Source organism: Rhyacophila brunnea, unplaced genomic scaffold (genome assembly GCF_057557595.1).
Source record: "Rhyacophila brunnea isolate RB1 unplaced genomic scaffold, BYU_Rbru_1.0 scaffold_1, whole genome shotgun sequence".
NCBI lineage: Eukaryota > Metazoa > Arthropoda > Insecta > Trichoptera > Rhyacophilidae > Rhyacophila > Rhyacophila brunnea.
In genome coordinates this window covers 46417806-46437410 of record NW_028232751.1, presented here as the reverse complement: position 1 = coordinate 46437410, position 19605 = coordinate 46417806, and positions in this window count along the sequence as shown.

The window sequence follows — 19605 nt, the reverse complement described above, 5'->3', positions numbered from 1 at the left end:
CCGAATAAGATATAAATTATACTTATTAAATTTTACAGGTGTTTTTCGATATGTCCGGTTTTAACACCATTGTCAAGACTAGGAGGCCATTTATAGACTGAAACCGTATCCCATACTAAACTTATGATTTCTGTTCATGGAAATATATGTTCACAAAGTATATTATATTACAAGCATCTGATCGTATTCGTGTATGTATACCGTACACTTAACTAGAAACTTAGTGAAAATATATTTTCATAAGCAGAAATCATAAGTTTAGTATAACTCACTCTTCTAAACCGCATACGGTTTTAGTCTATGGATGCCCTCTAGGTGTAACCAAAGACATCTGTAGAATTTAATATAATTTATATTATCATTAATTTATTGTATACATATATGCCTATAGTTTTGTCATATTTCTTGTATATATTTTGCAACTCGTGACTAGGGATTCCAATCCCGGGATCCCGAACTATTGTCGATACCTATGAATCCCGGGATTGGTAAACATAATCCCGAAACTTTCGGGATTGATTTTTTTATCAATTTATATGGAAAATAAAATACAAACGAAAATATACCAGAAAAAATATTTGAGAAATGGAATAAATAAATCAAGAAACATTTAATTAGACTTTAAGTTAGACCTAAGCTGTCTTCTTTTTATAGTAAACTATTGCGCACTACCAGAAAATGCTATTTTGGAGACTTCGGGCATATTATTCAGAATAATGTTTTAATTACTTAAATCTTTAATTTTTTTCAACACAATATGTTATTTTTTATTTTAATTGAAATTATATTTTATTTGTTATCTTTTCATAAATAAATAAAACGGGTTTACTTTCACATTATTATTTATATTACAATATTATGTAATCCATTAAACATGTATTTCCAATATTGAAAGTACACAATGTTAACACTAAATGTCTTAAATAGTATAAATTATACTAGATTTATTTTTGACCGATTTTATCAACGTTATTTGTATACTTATATAAAAATTTTATATCTACTATCGAAAAAAATGCCAATCCCGGGATTGTAAAATTGTAATCCCGAAATCCCGGGATCAAAATTTTGGTTCGGGATTGGATTCCCTACTCGTGACCGCTTAATACAAAACCAAAAAAAAATATATTATTAATTATTATAAAAGAACGATTGTCAAAACCATTACGTGTATATCTTTTTTATTATTATTAAAACAAACATAATTCATTTATCAGCATAATACTTATTAGTGCAGGATCCCATAGACTTTTCGTATACATAATATGCGGAACGCATTCTGACAATTGGAATAGGTTCTAGGGGTCACCAAGATATATAATGTCGATGTTGCCAGGCGATATTAGTGGTCAATTTTTTTTTATTGAGGTTTTCATTTTTTTTCTTATAACCCACCAAAAATTGTTCTGAGTTCTTCAATAAAACCAAGACCGAATCAGGGATTGATTGAAAATGCAATAATTGTACCATGCCATCGGCACGGTCGTAGAACAGTTCGTCCCATTTGAATAAATAAAAATAGCGGTTACTGCAATGTGTTCAAAATTATCGATTCTTATGATCCTCATTGGCTTAAATTATTTTATTTAGTAGTATTTTTGTATGGAATCACCCTGCTTTTTTTACAATATTATAATATGCATATGACATTAGTTTTAGTATTATGGTTAATACAGAAACTCTGTAGGTTGCACATATAGGTAGGTGAATAAATGAAATAACGATAATCACTTACCACACTACGTACACATTTCTTAAAAAAAAGAAACAAGTCAAGTGTTCAAACTGCTTTAAGTATCATGATCACAGTTTTTACAAACACTACTTACACATTTGCACAATGATATACATGTCAAAGTCGATTTCTTATAACTACATGATAATGTACGGCAGTTAGAATTACATTTGCATGGCTTAACTAAATAATTTGGTAGAGGTTCATTCGTCATTTTTCTAGAATACAAATTATTTTCTCGTAACTCAAAGCCAAGTTGTAGGAAATCAGTAGGCTCAATAGTGTATCAGATGAGCTTTTCCATAAATAAACTTGTGCTGAAGCCCTTAAACAGCGTTAAAGATAAAGAAAGATCCTTGAAGATTGTCCCTTAGATGTGGTGGATAAATTGCAAATATTATTTTGTAAGCCCTCAAAATAAATTACGGCTTGTTAAATTTATTTGCAAAAATGCTCCCACATTTGCAAAAATCAACGAAGAAAGTGAGCTGTAGATTTGTGGTGGATTTGACGACCCCACACAATGGTTAAAATTGTAGTGATCAATTTTCAATGACGCCATTGATTTAAAACCAAAATCATTAGATTCTAGAATGAACTCTAGATTCTAAAATGTTCTGTTATATATTTCGTGCTGTAAAAATGCAAAATTTGGAGATCAACACACTCCCGATACAGATGTTTTAATCTTAGGCATTTATTTCTGGAATAAACTTGCAACGATTGGTTGCCGTGGATTATGGTTTGAGGGATCTCAAAAGAAATCCCGTGTTTTAGGATGCCATTTGGCAGCTGAATCTATTGGTGAAAATATTTGTAATATTTTGCCAGCATTACATTCTTTAACCAGCTGCGACACCACTAGTTGCATAGGAACAAAAAACAAGCTTTAACCATCTCGTCAAAGAGTTTTGTTCAGGATGCACTTTCAGCTTTAGGAAATGGATTGTTGGAGACCACAGCAGTTTCAAGACTTGGAAAAAGTTTGCACTTACTTATTATGTAAACAAAAAACAACAGCGGCTGAACTTCGATATAAATTTATTTCCCAAAATATTGGATTTAGTTTAAATTTGTCAAGAGTGATATGCACATATGATTCATTGTATTTACACTGTTTAAAGGCTTCAGCACAAGTTTATTTATGGAAAAGCTCATCTGATCCACTATTTGTAATTCTAACTGCCGTACACTATCATGTAGTTATAAGAAATCGGCTTTGACATGTATATCATTGTGCAAATGTGTAAGTAGTGTTTGTAAAAACTGTCATCATGATACTTAAAGCAGTTTGAACACTTGACTTGTTTCTTTTTTTTAATAAATGTCTACTTAGTGTGGTTAGTCCTTATCGTTATTTCATTTATTCACCTACCTATATGTGCAACCTATACTGTTTCTGTATTAACCATAATACTAAAACAATGTCATATGCATATAATATGGTAAAGAAAGCAATCTGGCTGATTCTATACACAAATGCTACTAAATAAAATAATTTTAGCCAAGAAGGATCCTAAGAACCGACAATTTTGAACACATTGCAGAACCCGCTATTTTTATTTTTTCAAATGGGACGAACTATTCTACGACCTTGCCGATGGCATGGTACAATTATTGCATTTTCAATCAATCCCTGATTCGGTCTTGGTTTTATTGAAGAACTCAGAACAATTTTTGGTGGGTTATAAGAAAAAAAAATTAAAACCTCAATAAAAAAAAATTGACCACTGATATCGCCTGGCAACATCGACATTATATATCTTGGTGACCCCTAGAACCTATTCCAATTGTCAGAATGCGTTCCGCATATTATGTATACGACAAGTCTATGGGATCCTGCACTATATCCCTCGTGTATCTAGAATTACATTCAACGGATATTTGACGTAATTCTATACTACCATTATTATGATGATGTTGATGACCCTTTCGTTTTAAGCGGAGCACCGGGATGACTGAAATTCGCATAAATACAACCAATAAAGACGACATTTATTGTCACTATATTTGCATAGTTTAAACATTGTACTATTATTTTCCATTAGCATTGAATTTAATATGCTAAATTTATGAGTTATGACAACATTGTATCTCACAACGAATTCACATCTATGAATCAGGCATATATTATTATAAAGGATTGGGGAAAAATCAACCTAAATTCAACGTTGTCAAAATAATATTTTTCTTAGATCTATACATTTTGAGTAGGAATCTTTCAAAAAAACATCTGGCCTGTGGCGTTATATCTAATATTTTTGACGTTGTGTACAAAATCTTTACTAATAATAAAATTAAAGTATGTCTGTGATTTATAATTAATATTTTGATCAGCATTTTCACTGTTTTTATGATTTTGTATGTTTATTTTATACAAAAACTACTGACCCAATATTGTTTGCGATTACAGTGTGAGTACCAACTTCGTAGAGTTTTATGTCGATATCTGAAATAGTCCCAAAGTTAAGATAAAACAAAGCACTTGCAACGATTCACCATGAGAAGAGTAAGATAGCAACGGTAGAACCATGAGGTGAGGTGCGAATAGAAAGGCGCGTGACTAGATCCAACCGTTGTCTATTTTTTTTTTTTTTTTTGAATTAAATCGAATCTGTCACTGTCAATCGATAATATATCTAATATAGTCAATAATATTAGACAAGATAATGTAGGTTTTTTTAATTAAGGGGGAGAGGCACGCCAGCAGAGAACCTAGCGGAAAAATTCGAAGCTTGCAATTTGAGATTTGTTTTTGATTATTTACAATTTCAACTGTATTAATTAATTAATATGTATCTGAAAACATTAAAAAGATTTTTTTTTTTGAATTTAAAGATAAACTTAAAAATAATAAAAAATGTAATAAAATTTGAATTCGTTGCAGGGTCACATCATATTATTATGTTATATTGTATGGTCATATTTATTTTTAAAATTTAGTTTATTAAGTTTTAAATTTTTCGTCGTTTAGATTTTGACAAATTCATCGTTTTAATATTTTTTTATATTTATTTTAAAAAACATCGATTTTTATAGAAATATAAATGTGTATAACTTGAATTTTATTTATTTATATCAAATCGAGTTTCAATATTGGGACCATACCTAAAATAAAATCTGGTATAAATAAAAAGGATTTCAAGTTATACACATTTATATTTTTATAAAAATCGATGTTTTTTAAAATAAATATAAAAAATATTAAAACGATGAATTAGTCAAAAATCTAAACGACAAAAAATTGAGAACTTAATAAACTAAATTTTAAAAATAAATATGACCATAAAATATAACATAATAATATGATGTGACCCTGCAACGAATTCAAATTTTATTACATTTTTTACTATTTTTAAGTTTATCTTTAAATTCAAAAAAAAATATAAATCTTTTTAATGTTTTCAGATACATATTTATTAATTCATACAGTTAAAATTGTAAATTATCAAAAAAAATCTCAAATAGCAAGCTTCGTATTTTCCGCTAGGTTCTCTGTTGGCATGCCTCTCCCCCTTAATGGTAGACATGTTGGTTGCAATACCTTAATCAAGACTATATTATAGTATGTATGTTATTTTTGTCGTTTTTGCGATGTCTTATACAGAAGACAGCCGTATATAAAAACTGCATTATTAAAGTGAATACGTTAGCTCGTTTGCAAAATATGTCAAACACACGAACGTTAATTTGCGATATCCATCCTAATTGTAATGAAGGTATTTTTTTCATCCACGCACATTTTAATCAGTGTATTCGGCATTATTTAAGTGAATACGTTAGCAGTCATATATTTACGAAAACAATAAAATTGTATGAACGGACCCAGATATATATGTGCAAGGTCGTTTACGAAGGCCCGTTAATTATTCAGATAACGCATCCATTAATACTGGAAGCTAAATATCATTCATTAGTTCATTACCTACGTAATAAATGTTTGTGTGCACGTACGTACACAATATAGACTAATATACTATTATACTTACGTGTTTTTTGTTAATAGATATTGACCACAAAGTATATAGACTTCTCGGGTTTTTGGGAATATACACATCATTAATTACAGTAATTTGATTTTTTAATTATTTTGATTTCATTGGTGGGATATTTTTTAATCATGTGGCCGCATCGCATCCTAATAAAATCATCACACTCCGTGCAATTCGTCCCCGCCTGTTTGGAGAGCGTCGCCATTGCCGGAGTCGAACTCTTCTTGCACAAAATGCGAAACATGACGCGTCAGGGAAATGGGACAGCGTTGCTGCGTACATGAAAAAATTTAATTCAACACATTCTGTGCCGGCCATTAAATTATACTGTCTGCAATAATTATTTTATTACGTGCATCTATCACGCCGCCAAAAAAATATTAAGAGTTAAAGTCAATAATAATATATTTCGATAATAATTGTATAAATCGCTATTTAACAGGTTATTTGGTGATTTAATTCAATACAATTCAATTTATTTATTTTAAATATTGTGAACATTGCAAATTATAAGTAATAAAAGGGATAACAATGAAAATATAAAAAGAGAACATAATATAAACATACATACGCAATGAAAATACAATTATGCATATAATGGTTCAAAGAAATACACAAGTTTGCTAAGGAGACCCTATTTTAAGAATTTATAAAATAACGTCCACCTAAACTCACCCTCACCTTAATAATAATTTATAATAAAATTCAGTATTGTCTTTTTAAAATATTTCAATTTAAAATATTTTATATATTGAATATTCATCTTCTTATTGTGCCATCCCCTATCGGACGTCGGTCACCATCAAGGCGATCTTAGATTTGTTGTCTGCGACTCGGAACAGTTCAGTGGTCCTGCACTCGTATCTAACAATCACGGAGGTTCTTAAACCATGAAATAAAACGGCGCCGTCCTCTGCTACGCTTACCACTGATCTTTCCTTGAAAGACAATTGGGGAACAAGAATTTAGATCGCAAGGACTGCCTTTCTCAAAATGAGACGCCCCTTTAGCAATCGAGACCATAACCTAGGTCTGAGACTGCATATGGTATGGTGTTATGTTCTCTCAATTCTTTTCTAAGGTATGATATTTTTGCGTTATATATAACATACACCGTTCCATGCCACGTTGCACTACTCATATCTTACATGTATTAACTCATTTAGTGCTAACACTGCGACTGGCGCGTTTCGAGTCCTTCACCATTAGATATAATTAACGTGTTATTTAAATGTGGTAATTAAAAGGTTAGGAGTGATTGTGAAGATATTCAGAGAATTCTAATAATGACAAAACCTGAAGTCATTTTTTACACTTGGCTTACATCCATAGTATGATATATATTATATTATATAAGACTATAGATAAAATATTAATTTCTTATTCTCGTTGCAATATAATGTACACGGCGAGTTTGATGCATTAACCTTCCCTTTATGATGCTAATAAATTCCGTCTGTTCCGGTAATGTCAATATTGACAATTAATAGTCAGTATATAAAACGGAAATGCCTATTTTGGCAACATAAATTAGTCTAATAAGGTTTAATCGTATCAATAAAAGTCATAATACCATATTAATCTCACTCCTTACTCACATATCTCTTTCTCACAATTAAGTGTGTACTTATCTCTTTGTTGCATATATTTTTTTTATATTTTAGACAGGTAAATGAAGTCTGTTGGATATCATGTATTTACTGGATAATGCTATCGATTTTGAAAATAATAACATTTTAATTGCATTCAATATTGATGATTCTACTGATTCTAGGCAAAGCTAAAATGTGCAGATTGCGAAGTACATATTCACTGAAATATTTACAGTTTAATGGACATCTAATGTGACATTACAGTAACGGGGGTGTTAAGCACACTCATTATTTGCGCGTGCGTTATATAAAAGACAATATTATGCTAGACTTTTCTGAGTTATTTATTTAATATTATTTCTGGCACTTTGCAGTAGACTAAAGACTAGTACATACAATAAATTTATATTAGATTGTGTTGTATTCTTCGCGCGCATACAGGTGGCGTAATGCGCAACATGGATGTAATCGTCAAGAGAGTTTTCTTTTCCAGGTGATTTTCAAGTGATGCGGCTCTTCCACGGAAGTCTATGGACCGATCGCCCATGTGCATTAGGTATTATCTCCAACAAACTACCTACCCTTACTTTATTCTTGTGTATCGATAGTGTTAAAAGAATAACAGCGTTTTTAAACTTTGACAATAAATTTATCATAGATTACGTTTTGCATTTTGCGATCAAGCGACTAATTTAGACATTTTAAGATATTCTGCCCTTACTTAGTAGTTATTTATGAAATGATTTTTTTTATTTTTTTTATTATATTGCTCGCACGGTGAGATTTATCAAGTAGGAATAGGTATAGTGTTATCAAAATTTATGTTAGAATATAACTATTAAAGAATTGTCGCACACGACAACCACAAGGCATTGCGGTGAGATACGGAGGTGCCGCACACCCATGGGTGAAATAAATTACCCACACATCGCATCCTTCTGTATGCACTATAATTTTTCTTGTCGGATAACTGGGCATGTTACATTTCCGTGTCTCCCTGTGATATATCTCCATGTCTTTAATGAACACCGTCTGCGTCTTTCTGCTAATGACGTAAAGTCTCGTAGTTCTCGTGTGCGACGACTCTAGTGTGGGAAAGGAACAGCTGATAAAATTTCTAAGTTATACGTACTATAAATAGTGCAACGTGGCATGGATATGTCCATGTTGGGCATAACACGGAAAACCATAAAATAAACCAACGAATAGGAGGCAGACAAGAATACGCGATGTAATAGAGGTTACCCAGCTTTGCAAATAAATAGCAATTGACAGAATATGTCGCTCGGAAATTGGAAAACTACTGGACAAATGTAGTTAGTAAAGGGGTAATCGATGAAGTTATTAATTCGGGCACATGTGCGTAGTAAAAAAGAACTAGGAACCGAATGAAAGAAATTATAAGAGACATCCATCTCATAGTGGATAAACATGTACCAAACAAATTTTTTTATTCACCTATTATTCACAATACACAATTATTCACAAGATGTGAAAATGTAACATTTTTTTATTAAAGACTCATCATTTAAAAACACTGCAGATATTTATAATATATTATACACAAAAATCTTTTGAAAAAAATACGATGAAAATGAAAAGATTTTTTTCTAATGTATAAATCTGAAGTGTTTTTTTTTAAAATTATGTCTATTCGATGAATATGTTTTATAAAGTAAGATCAACTTTGACTTTATGATCTACTTATTAATTTAATATGGCATCAGTAGAAGCCGCCGGCCGTGAAAGCGTTGCACGGGAGCCGAGTGTAAATCCCCCGCGGCAGATGCACTTACTTCCCCCTAGCAGATGTTCCCAGGCCTATATACTCTCGCGCGTATTCTCTATGACACAGATAATAAACATTTTATAATATATAATGTATGTTTACTGAATCACAGTATTCGTGACAAAAATATATAAACAACGCAGAATCGTGAGTAAATTAATATTATATGTTTTTTAAATATAATATTATGAACGATGTGAGAATCAGGGATAGCAATTACGGACAGAATTTTCAATACCTACCGGGATTATGGATTTTTTTTCCATCATTATTAATTTATTTTATGAGTTTTTTTATAATCAATGTATACATTTCTTCTAATCCTTGGATCCCGTGAAGTTTATGCAATATCAGTATTTTACTGATATTTAATATTTATAAATTAACCGTTTTCTTTAGATTAGAATTGTCTTTAATTTACAAAAATATGTATTTTTGGCATAAATCATACCATATTGCGTATAAAATTGATTTTAATATTCTTGAATGTTTTCCATGTATGTATACTAAATTTATACATTTTGATTGTAGAAATATATTTTTGAGTATTTTTTTAAGTTAGTTAGACAAAGGATTTCAAGTAATACTTAACATTTTTTTTTAAATAAATATAACAAATATTAAAACTTTCAACTAGATATGCAAAAATATCTCCGATACATTAGAGTAAACTTAATAATCTATTTTTTTATGAATAACGTTACCATAAAATAATTTGTAATAATTAGATGGAATCCTTAAACAAATTCATATTTTTCTTAGTTTTTTTTTAAGTTTATCTTTGACTTTAAATAAAAAATATTTTTCTTTTTATGGGAGTCATGGTGTGGTGAATGAAGAAGTCGAGATTTATTGGTTGCTCTGATGGACGGAGGAGCGAGTTTTATTTGCAGCGTAAACAGTCGGTACAACAGTATGTTACAGTACCTAGTTATGTTACAATACTTATAATACTGTTCCGAGGTCCGAGTTTCGGTAGTATGAGATGTTGTGCAGTGGAGCGTTACAGAGACTGAGATACTAACATATCGGGAACTATAATTCGAGTGACATTTCCAATGAATTATGATCCGCTATTTATTAACGTAGGTACTCACAATCAAAATAATATCTTGAAAAGAATATTTAGGAAATAATTATTATAATTGAGTCAGCTATTTTATATGGATTTTGCGTCATCGGCTATAGCTGACTGTGTGGAAAAACGGATATGCAGAAGTTATCATTGCAGTCAGCTATTTACTCAGTTTGCCATAAGTTTACACTACGGGAAATGGATATTAAGGAATTTGTAATTGCGTTTAATTATTTTATATTGCCGATCAATATGCTGACACGGATTGAGTTGTTTAACCCCTTATTTTTAATATTGTTGGATACGTATTTATTGATTAAAACACTTTAAAATGTAAAGTAGGTATCAAAAAACGTCTCAAATTGAATTTAGCCATGAATGACATTTAACGGCCTTCCAGGACACTAGAAACCGATTGGCTTGGAGAAATGGCAGGGCAGGTTATGACACTCGTCTAGTCGAAAGACAGGATGGTTTCCCCTTTTATCTCCTCGTTACTTGCTTTCCCCTCTACCGCCCGCCACGTCTTCACATCGAACCACACGCACGTTAGGCGCTCTTCAAATTTATGCCGAAAGTATCCCTGGAAAAACTTCCCAAGACCTTGGTTGGCGTGCACCAGAGTGTGCGAGATTCCTACTTTTCCCACTACTACTCTACTACTCCTATTATGGTCAATTCTCGATGAGAAAAGACCTTCTCGTTCGCTGTAAAATGCCGCAAACTTTTTAAAAGCTGATAAATTTTTCCCCGTAAATACCAAGTCGCAATAGCCGACCGGTCCAACTGAGGGCCGGACCGACTTGAGAAGCTCTTCCGTTTCAAACGACATATGGGGACACTCCCAGAGGATGTGATCGACATACTGCAATTCGCCACATAAGCAAATCGGTGATTCTATCAGACCAAGTTGACAGAGCTTGGAGGCAAAACCACCGTTTCCGGTTAAAAGTTCTTCTTCTACCACTGGCCTTATAATTGTTTTATATATTAGAAGTTTACTTCTTGCGCCCAGAAATTTCGACCCCACCATGCAGGCATGCCAGCATTTATTCCCGGAGATAAGGCGGGTTTTTATCTCCTCTGCTGTCATATTTTGGGTATTTATTTTAGTTATTTTTGGGTGCCGTTATTTTGTTTCAAACAAATGAATTTCAGACATTTCGTATTGAGAATATTGCTCAAACCAACTTACAAAAATAAATAAAAAAAAATGGTTTCGGATCCCTCTTATTGAATTAAGATTTGGTAGGGGCGTATTCAAACATACTACTTGTCCATTCAATAGGCAGCCGAATAAAAATCTATTGATGAATGATTGTAAATAAAAAAAAAACCATCATTTATGTTCACTTTTTTCATAGGCATAAAAGCCAACGATATATGACAGGGAGATTTTTTTACAACTCCGATCATTCATAACACAGATTTATAGATTTCTATTTTTATCGAATAGAACAATGTAAATTGACTAATGAATAATCTATTGGATCCATTAATAATTTTAAATACCATTTTCCTTAATTCAATAATTCGTTGTATGTTGTAATCAAATGCAATGAAAAATAATAATATTAACTTCATTACAAATTGACGCGTGGCATAATACTATTTTGGTTCTACGGCATAAAGCCCACCAAGACGGACAAGGGGGCGAAGTCGGCGTAAGAAGCGTATATTCATAACCATAATCACACGCTTCTTGCCGCGCATTACCCTTCACCTATGTAATAATGGGCCCAAGAAGCACAAAATAATTATTATTACAGCGCCTCTCATAACAAAGCAATACAAATATTATATTATTTCTCGGGGCTTGTAATTAAATATCGGACACGCAATAACTAAACAAAGCGTACATTGTTCTTAATAATGGCTTCTCGCCCGACGACGCTTCGAGCAGCGTGATTTTGCTTGCTGTGTTCAATGAATGGACTCCGTTGTATTTTCGTTAAATCGTATCGCTGAGAAGCGAAAAACGGTGACTCATGCGGCAGGCGGGGCACAAGGCATCGTCAAATCCAGTGTGCGCTGGCGTATTTGATTACGTTGTATTTTCGATGATTTACGCGCCACTTGTAGAAATTTTGCGCGAGCGCCGCACTCGCTGCGTCAATGGGCTTTATGCCTTCGAGCCATTTCGTGACAAATACACAACACACATTAATATTGTCCGAGATATGCGTAGTTGTTAACTGCTCAATTTGAGTACCATTTTCTGGTCAGAAAGATAACATACGATAAAGTATTTTTATTTTCTATTCAATTTAACAATTCACACATAAACGATGTATCATTGTGTATACGACAAAAGGAAGTAAAAGAGTACGGCAAAACTCAATTCGGTTTATTCGGTTTATTTTTTCATTTTAATTTATTAAATCTTTCTTATATCTCAAAGATCTGCGCACATTTGATTTGATTGCACACAAATCTTACTTTAAATAATGTCATACTTACTAATAATTTTAATAGTTCTGGACACAGAGCAGATTAATAAATAAAGTTCCTATATGCTATATCCCAATACAATACATTTTGATGCAGGGTTTTGAATGTGTGCAGTGACGTCCCGTAGGGGTAGGCAGATTGAGCGTCGCTTGGGGGCGGCAGTTACTCGAAGGGCGGCAAATCGAGGAGAATCATTTAGTATATATATAAATAGCTACCTAAACTTAGTAGCTAATAACGAAAATATCTTTCCATAAAAAAATCAGCTCACTGGGTGGAAACAAAATGTATTAATTAACATAAAAGGTTTAACAGGACTTTAATTTTTCGTCGGGTTCGCGATGTCTAGTTTACTTCCGTTGCCCTTTGACGTCCATGGTGACCAGAAACGACACGTGTACGGATGATAAAAAATACTGTATAAGAAGTGGAGGGTTATTTTTACGTTGCCCAGGGGCGGCATTTTGTCTAGGTACGTCACTGAATATGTAAGTGCTCTATGAAAATGAACCACGCATTATTTATAGACGTGCAATAGTGTGGGTTGCAACCCTCAATATACTAATATTAAATGAGCGTCAGTGCATAAACCGAGAGCGGTTGTCAGTATTCAAAGTATGACGTATTCTTGACACACTCGAGATCGGTTGTCTGCTTCTTCACAACTGTTTGGTATTTCAGTTCCCATTATTTCTAAGTTCCCTGGTTCTAAAACTTACAGATGGAGACTGCACTATTTTTGTGCAATTCCATTCAGCGCTCGAAATGGAAAATTTTACGAACCGGAACTCTCGATAATTTTCTGAAAATATTAAAATTTCTTTGTATAAGTATTACATAAATATAAGCAAGTTAGATTTTTTTACACCTGCCAAGCTCGTACGCCCAAATAGAACAAGTCTTTAAATTTGTCGTACGCAAGTTCCGACAAGTTTCGTATAACAAAAAAATATATCATGTATATTTAATTACTTTAACCGGAACCGAAACGCAATATAAATTTTAACCAATAGACGGAGTGATTATCAGTGATTACAAACTCCGGTGTACTCTGCATTTCGAGCACAGATTCCATTTTAATTACGATGTTTAATCAACAATAATCTTCATAATTGAGAAAAGGCTAAAAATATTTTCCGCGTGGTAGAACTCTGAAATCTTGAATGATATTCATCTATGTGTCCTTGACTAACATCTAGTATTTTTTAATTCTTGCAAGCTGCATATAATAACCTGCCATTGGTGATGTCAATTGGGAGAACAGCAACCGTTAAATGGAATATTCTACTGAGAGTATATTTAATTGGATGTTGTTTAAACTAGTCCCATACCAATTTGTTTAAAGAAGGTTTATAAACTTTTGCGAAATACAATTAATGCTCGCCCACAACATATTTGTTAGTAGTAGTTTAGTTTATAGTTATTAGTTTGAATAGTCCACATAATACGAATTGCGCGCTTTAACGGCCCACGTGCTCGTCGTAGGTCAAAATTGAGTTTTTATTGTATTTTCAAACCATGATCCTGAACACTCCTTAAACGTTGTAGATAATCTATTTATATAATTTTGAAGCCTTATTATCATATATAGTTATTTTAAACATTTCATGACTGCATAAAGTATTTTTGTTACATAAAATATTATTCTATTAAACCTCTCGCTTTTATTATATATATAAATTTATGGCTACGGCTGTATGTTGTAGCTTAACCACTAGGGAATGACAAAAGAAATGGCGTATTTCAAAAAAACACTACCTTATTCTTTGGTCAATAATTATTATAAAGCAATCATTATTCATAAGATGTTTATCACACTTGAATGGTCAAAGACATAGCTTATAATTAGTATCTTTAGAATTATATTCAAATGTGTTAATCTTGCCGATTTTTTGAATAATAAAATGCCTAATTCTTGTCAAATTTGGGATCACAGAGATTATCAATATAATTTTTTATCGTGAATATTTTACAAAAATTATCTCGTAATAAATTATATTAATGGTTTTATAAATGCGTTTAAAAATTAATAAATGTAAAAAATCTTAACACCACTGCACAGTTATGTACCGAATTATGACTATATTCTAAAACATTAGAGCGAGAGGTTCAAAAGAATACTATTTTATGTAACAAAAATACTTTATGCAGTCATCAAATGTTTAAAATAACTATAAAGGATAATAAGGCTTCAAAATTATATAAATAGATTATCTAAAAAGTTTAAGGAGTGTCCAGGAGCATGGTTTGAAAATACAATAAAAACTCAATTTTGACCTTCGACGAGTATGTCCCCCCTTCAAACCACGCGTCGCTACTTTCAAATAATTTTTAGAGTACATTTAAAAGATAGTACAGAAAATTCCAGTAGATTTTCACATGTTTTCCATCCGCGGCGTAATACAAAAAAAATAGTATTTTTTAAATAAACATTTTAAATGTATTTACACAATATTTATTCGTTTACGGATTAAGATATGGTCACAATAATTGTACCATATCCATGGCCCCCACATTCAGAAGCGGGGCCCCCAGGCCAAGATCTTTGAAGGGCCTATGACATGACCCGGCTCACGGCTAGCTCAATAATGCTACCGGGCCGTCACTGAGGAGACTAGTGATGAACTAGGAGAGGTGGATCTCCTTTGTAGTATCACAACTTTTGAATTCCCGAATAAAACTCTCAGCTGGTGTGGTGCCGAATTTATCCAGGTACCAGAGTTCACGGTCACACAATAAAGTTAACTGTCATTGTTCCCGTAATTAAATCTCATTAAAGTATCAGCAAACTATTTATTTGTTCACTATAGGATCTCTGTGAAATCTTTCACGAGTTCCCAAAAAGTCACACCTAATTCAGAGAATGTATACGCCGATATTCTTTGGATATTTTTAATTCATGAAATATTTTCCCATAAGAAAGAAAATATAAATTATTCTTTGGTCACACAGTATTAGGTTTATAAAAGAATAGAATTATTTTATTGTTGTTTATAAAGTTTATTTATGTTCACAGTGTATTTACAAATATTTATTTGTGTTTACAGACTTGTTTACAAAAGGTTTGCTTAATGTTTACAAATTTATTTACTAAAATTTGTTTTTATGTTTATGAATTTGTTTACTAAAATTTATTTTATGATTATGTTTACTTAATAAAGTTTCAAAAATTTATTTTATAATCCCGAAAAGATTTGTAAAATTTATTATTATAGACTGAGTTTATTAATTTGTTTTTATAAAACAAATCCGATCGCGTAATTTATCCCGATTACGTCACCTCGTAGGATGAGTAATGAAAAATAAAATTACTCCGCGTGTACGTCACTACCGGCAGATACGTGCTATTCGCGCTGCGTTTTAGCGGCCGACGTCACTACCGACAGATACGTGTTATTCGCGCTACGTTTTGCCCGTCGAAGGGGACTTACTGGTACGTATGAATCGCGAATGTACTGAGAACCATGTCTCACAACTTTGCAGTGAGGACTGCTGCTTGCTGAAGATCGCTGGTGAAGAGTGTAGAAACTAATGATTTTACGGGAAAAGTGGTCGCCTTTTATACCCTTCGGATAGAGGTTTAACAGGAAACAGTCCGTAAGGGATAGCAGATGTATATCTTTCTCTCACGGGATAAATTTACGTATATCTCCCGTTCCTGGCAACTTTCTAATAGAGATATCTTCTAATTTAGTCGGGTTAAATTTATTCTACTTTATTTTCGCAAAATTAAGACTCAATAGGGGTGTTTCAAGCACCCTCTAGAACATGTCCCTTAAATGCGCAGTTAGGATGACGTAAGCAAAATAGTTGATTTTATATGATTTTTCGTGTTCAAACGAAGGGGAAAGTTTCTAGCTTTCCATCGAGGTATCGGAATAAGTATTCGGGTACTAAATAAGGGAATGGCAGTCTTTAAATTTAAAATGTCAAAATGAAAGGTTGACACCCACGTACTAGTCCTTTCCACCACTCTTGGCCTTTTTAGGCCAATAGAATTTTACTAAGTTTTAATAAAACTGTTTGGAGCCGCAGAAACTTTCTCATTCGATACTTACTTTTCGGACGAATATTATTACGAGAAAATACTATAATATTATACTTAACATTTCAACTTAAATATATAAATGCTTAATCCTAACAAGATGTTATACACGAGCATTTACTAACTTATTTAATCTTGCATAGTGACTTTTATATAGTAATACGGATGTAACCTTGAATCTATTTTTACCTCGCGAGCCAGCACAGCTGGGCCGTAAATTCTAGTCGGACAGAATTCAGTTAAAGTTCAAGGTCACACGTTAATTTGTATTTTTAGTCGCAGTATTTAATTCTTTTATTTACCCAAGATGCGATTAAGATTTATTATTGTTTATGGGTAGAAACCCATCTATACCAGAATCTTAAGTTTTTCCAATTGTTACTTTTACAATATTCATTATAGTCAGCAAGTTATAGCATTAACAAAATCTATAATTATAATTACGCGTCTATAAATATAGGTACGCGTTTACAGTATTTTTATAACGGTAGTTAGCTTCTACCTTGTATTGATAAAATTAGTATAAAAATTCTTTATTCACAATTATACAGTATATAAATTTATAAATATTCAATTTTCTTTTCCAATTTTCATACATTTCCATTATTGCTATAAAAGTTATTGAAGCATGTACTTGCTAAATTTTACGTAAACAATCTCTTCCATAACTTATTTTCTAAGTTTAATGGAGATTTCCCGGAAATTTATATTAAAAAATACATCGCGCTAATATTTCACGACGTGACATTTCGAGGTCTGTGGTCACAGCGTTCCAATTACACTGGAGCACTCTTGATTTTCGGAGGCGAAAATTTTTTACGTAAAATTTTATTATATTTACAAAGAAAAGGTTAACAACATACATTTTACTTCCTAATACTAAACGATTACGCTAGTGGTTACCTGTTCATGGTCTTTTTGACCATTTCATTCTTGATTCTTCCATAGTTTAGAACCATGGGACTTATATATCCTGTCTGAACCGTGTCGTGAGGTTGTCGCATGGCTATTGAGAAGTAGAATTGACTACAAGGCTAGATTTGTATAGTTATGTCGTTAAACCATACTCTGCCACAAACACTAACTGAAGGTCGGCGTTTCTGCTCGTGTCACCTACCTACCTATCGCCAGGATTAAAGGATGCGTGACGCTCTAAAGAAGCGTTCTCCAAAAAATGGTGTTCCAGGTAAAAATTAAGAGTAATCTGTGTATTTTCAACGGTGTTTTGTATTTTTCAATAAATCCACTTAATTATAGTTTTTTTTAATATCGACTCACAATAATCAAAATATTCATCACATATTTTAATATGTTAATAATAACGCCGCATGCGACTTTTTTTTACCATTAGAGCGAATTTGTGATGTGTGTTTATCTCACTTATCGGGTTGACCCGCCATACCGGGCCTCCCCAGACTCCGAGCCCCCAGGCTAGAGCCCTATCAGCCCACCTTTTGTGGGAGTCATGAGCCTATCCATAGTCGAACCACTTTTGTATCATCATTTTAAATAGGTAATATTACTTATTTTTCTCAGTATTTATCTATTATATTATTGTGAATGGTATATAATAATATATTATAATATGTATTGTGCGTCCGTTTAAATAAATCTGGTTGAACATTATCGTATAAAAAAGAATTAGGTAAAATTTTATATAGTAAGTAGGTACCTAGTAAATTTCTCTTTTGTATTAAATTTTAATTGTATCTGCTAAGTAAAGCTCGACTAGCAATGGATTTATATTATATCAATAGTCTGTACTCCTTGTTATTTATCAAAGTCAAGCCATCTGGATATTATGAAGTTAATGCAGTCAATACGTATTGGTTGTTTGACTATGCGTAGCGTCGCATATGATGAAACAATATTATAAGCACAACTGGTACATAATTAGATTTACGTATTTGATCCTATAGATTAGGGGCTTCCAACCTTTTTGTCGTCGCGGCCCACTTAAATATAAACAAAAAAAATATCACGGACTCAACACCAATAATTATTAGTTTTTTTTTTATATAATATTATTATGTCTTCATGCTTTCGGTACCAGTTACATGCAAATTGTACGTAAAACATTTCACCGTAGCACAGTTCGCCGTGAGCTTTCTATCGGAAAGAGATTACTGTTTACTGTACGGTCTTCAATTTTAATAAATTCAATATGAACATTAATTCAATTTTCATAGCCGATTTTGGCAAAATCCATGAATTCAAAAATGAAAACCTAACCTAACCCAATCCATCCTAACTTAACCTAACCTAACAAGAAAGATAAAATAGAACTTCTTATTGTAGAAACATAACCAAAGAATATGTACAGCTTTTTTGTTCTTGGTGGTTAATATAAGTTCTCTTGACACGTTTTAAATCCTCTTTATATTTACACTAGAAAGGAGACATTAATAACCTGTCATTGATTATAATATTTTATGTAAAATCTTTAGTCATAAGCGAAAATGTTGTTTGATAAGCCTGGCGTCCTCGTGTGTGTTAGAACCCAATGCTTGTGATAGGCTGACCATGTGACACTTATGAATGACCAAATGCCGAAAAAATTGCCTCACAGTAGTAGAATTGAGACCACAAATTTCGTGGCTTTATGGTCCACAGAAATACCTGTGAGAGTTAAACGTAATTGGTTTGCAAGCCGAAGACCGACTTGATTGAAAAATCTGCTATTCTCGTATAGACCTGCATAATTATACAACATTCCGAAAGTCTGGAATTAATTTGGTCAAAGAAATAGTCAAATAAGTTACAATTATAAACCTTATACACATTAACCACATGATCCGATATCGCAAAAAATATCAACGTCTACATCGTATCATTCAAGGAAATTTTTCCGGTAACCGATGCTATGAGTAAAGATAAACAAACATCCAGTCTCAAAAATCTCAAAGATTAATTTAAGCTTAGCATC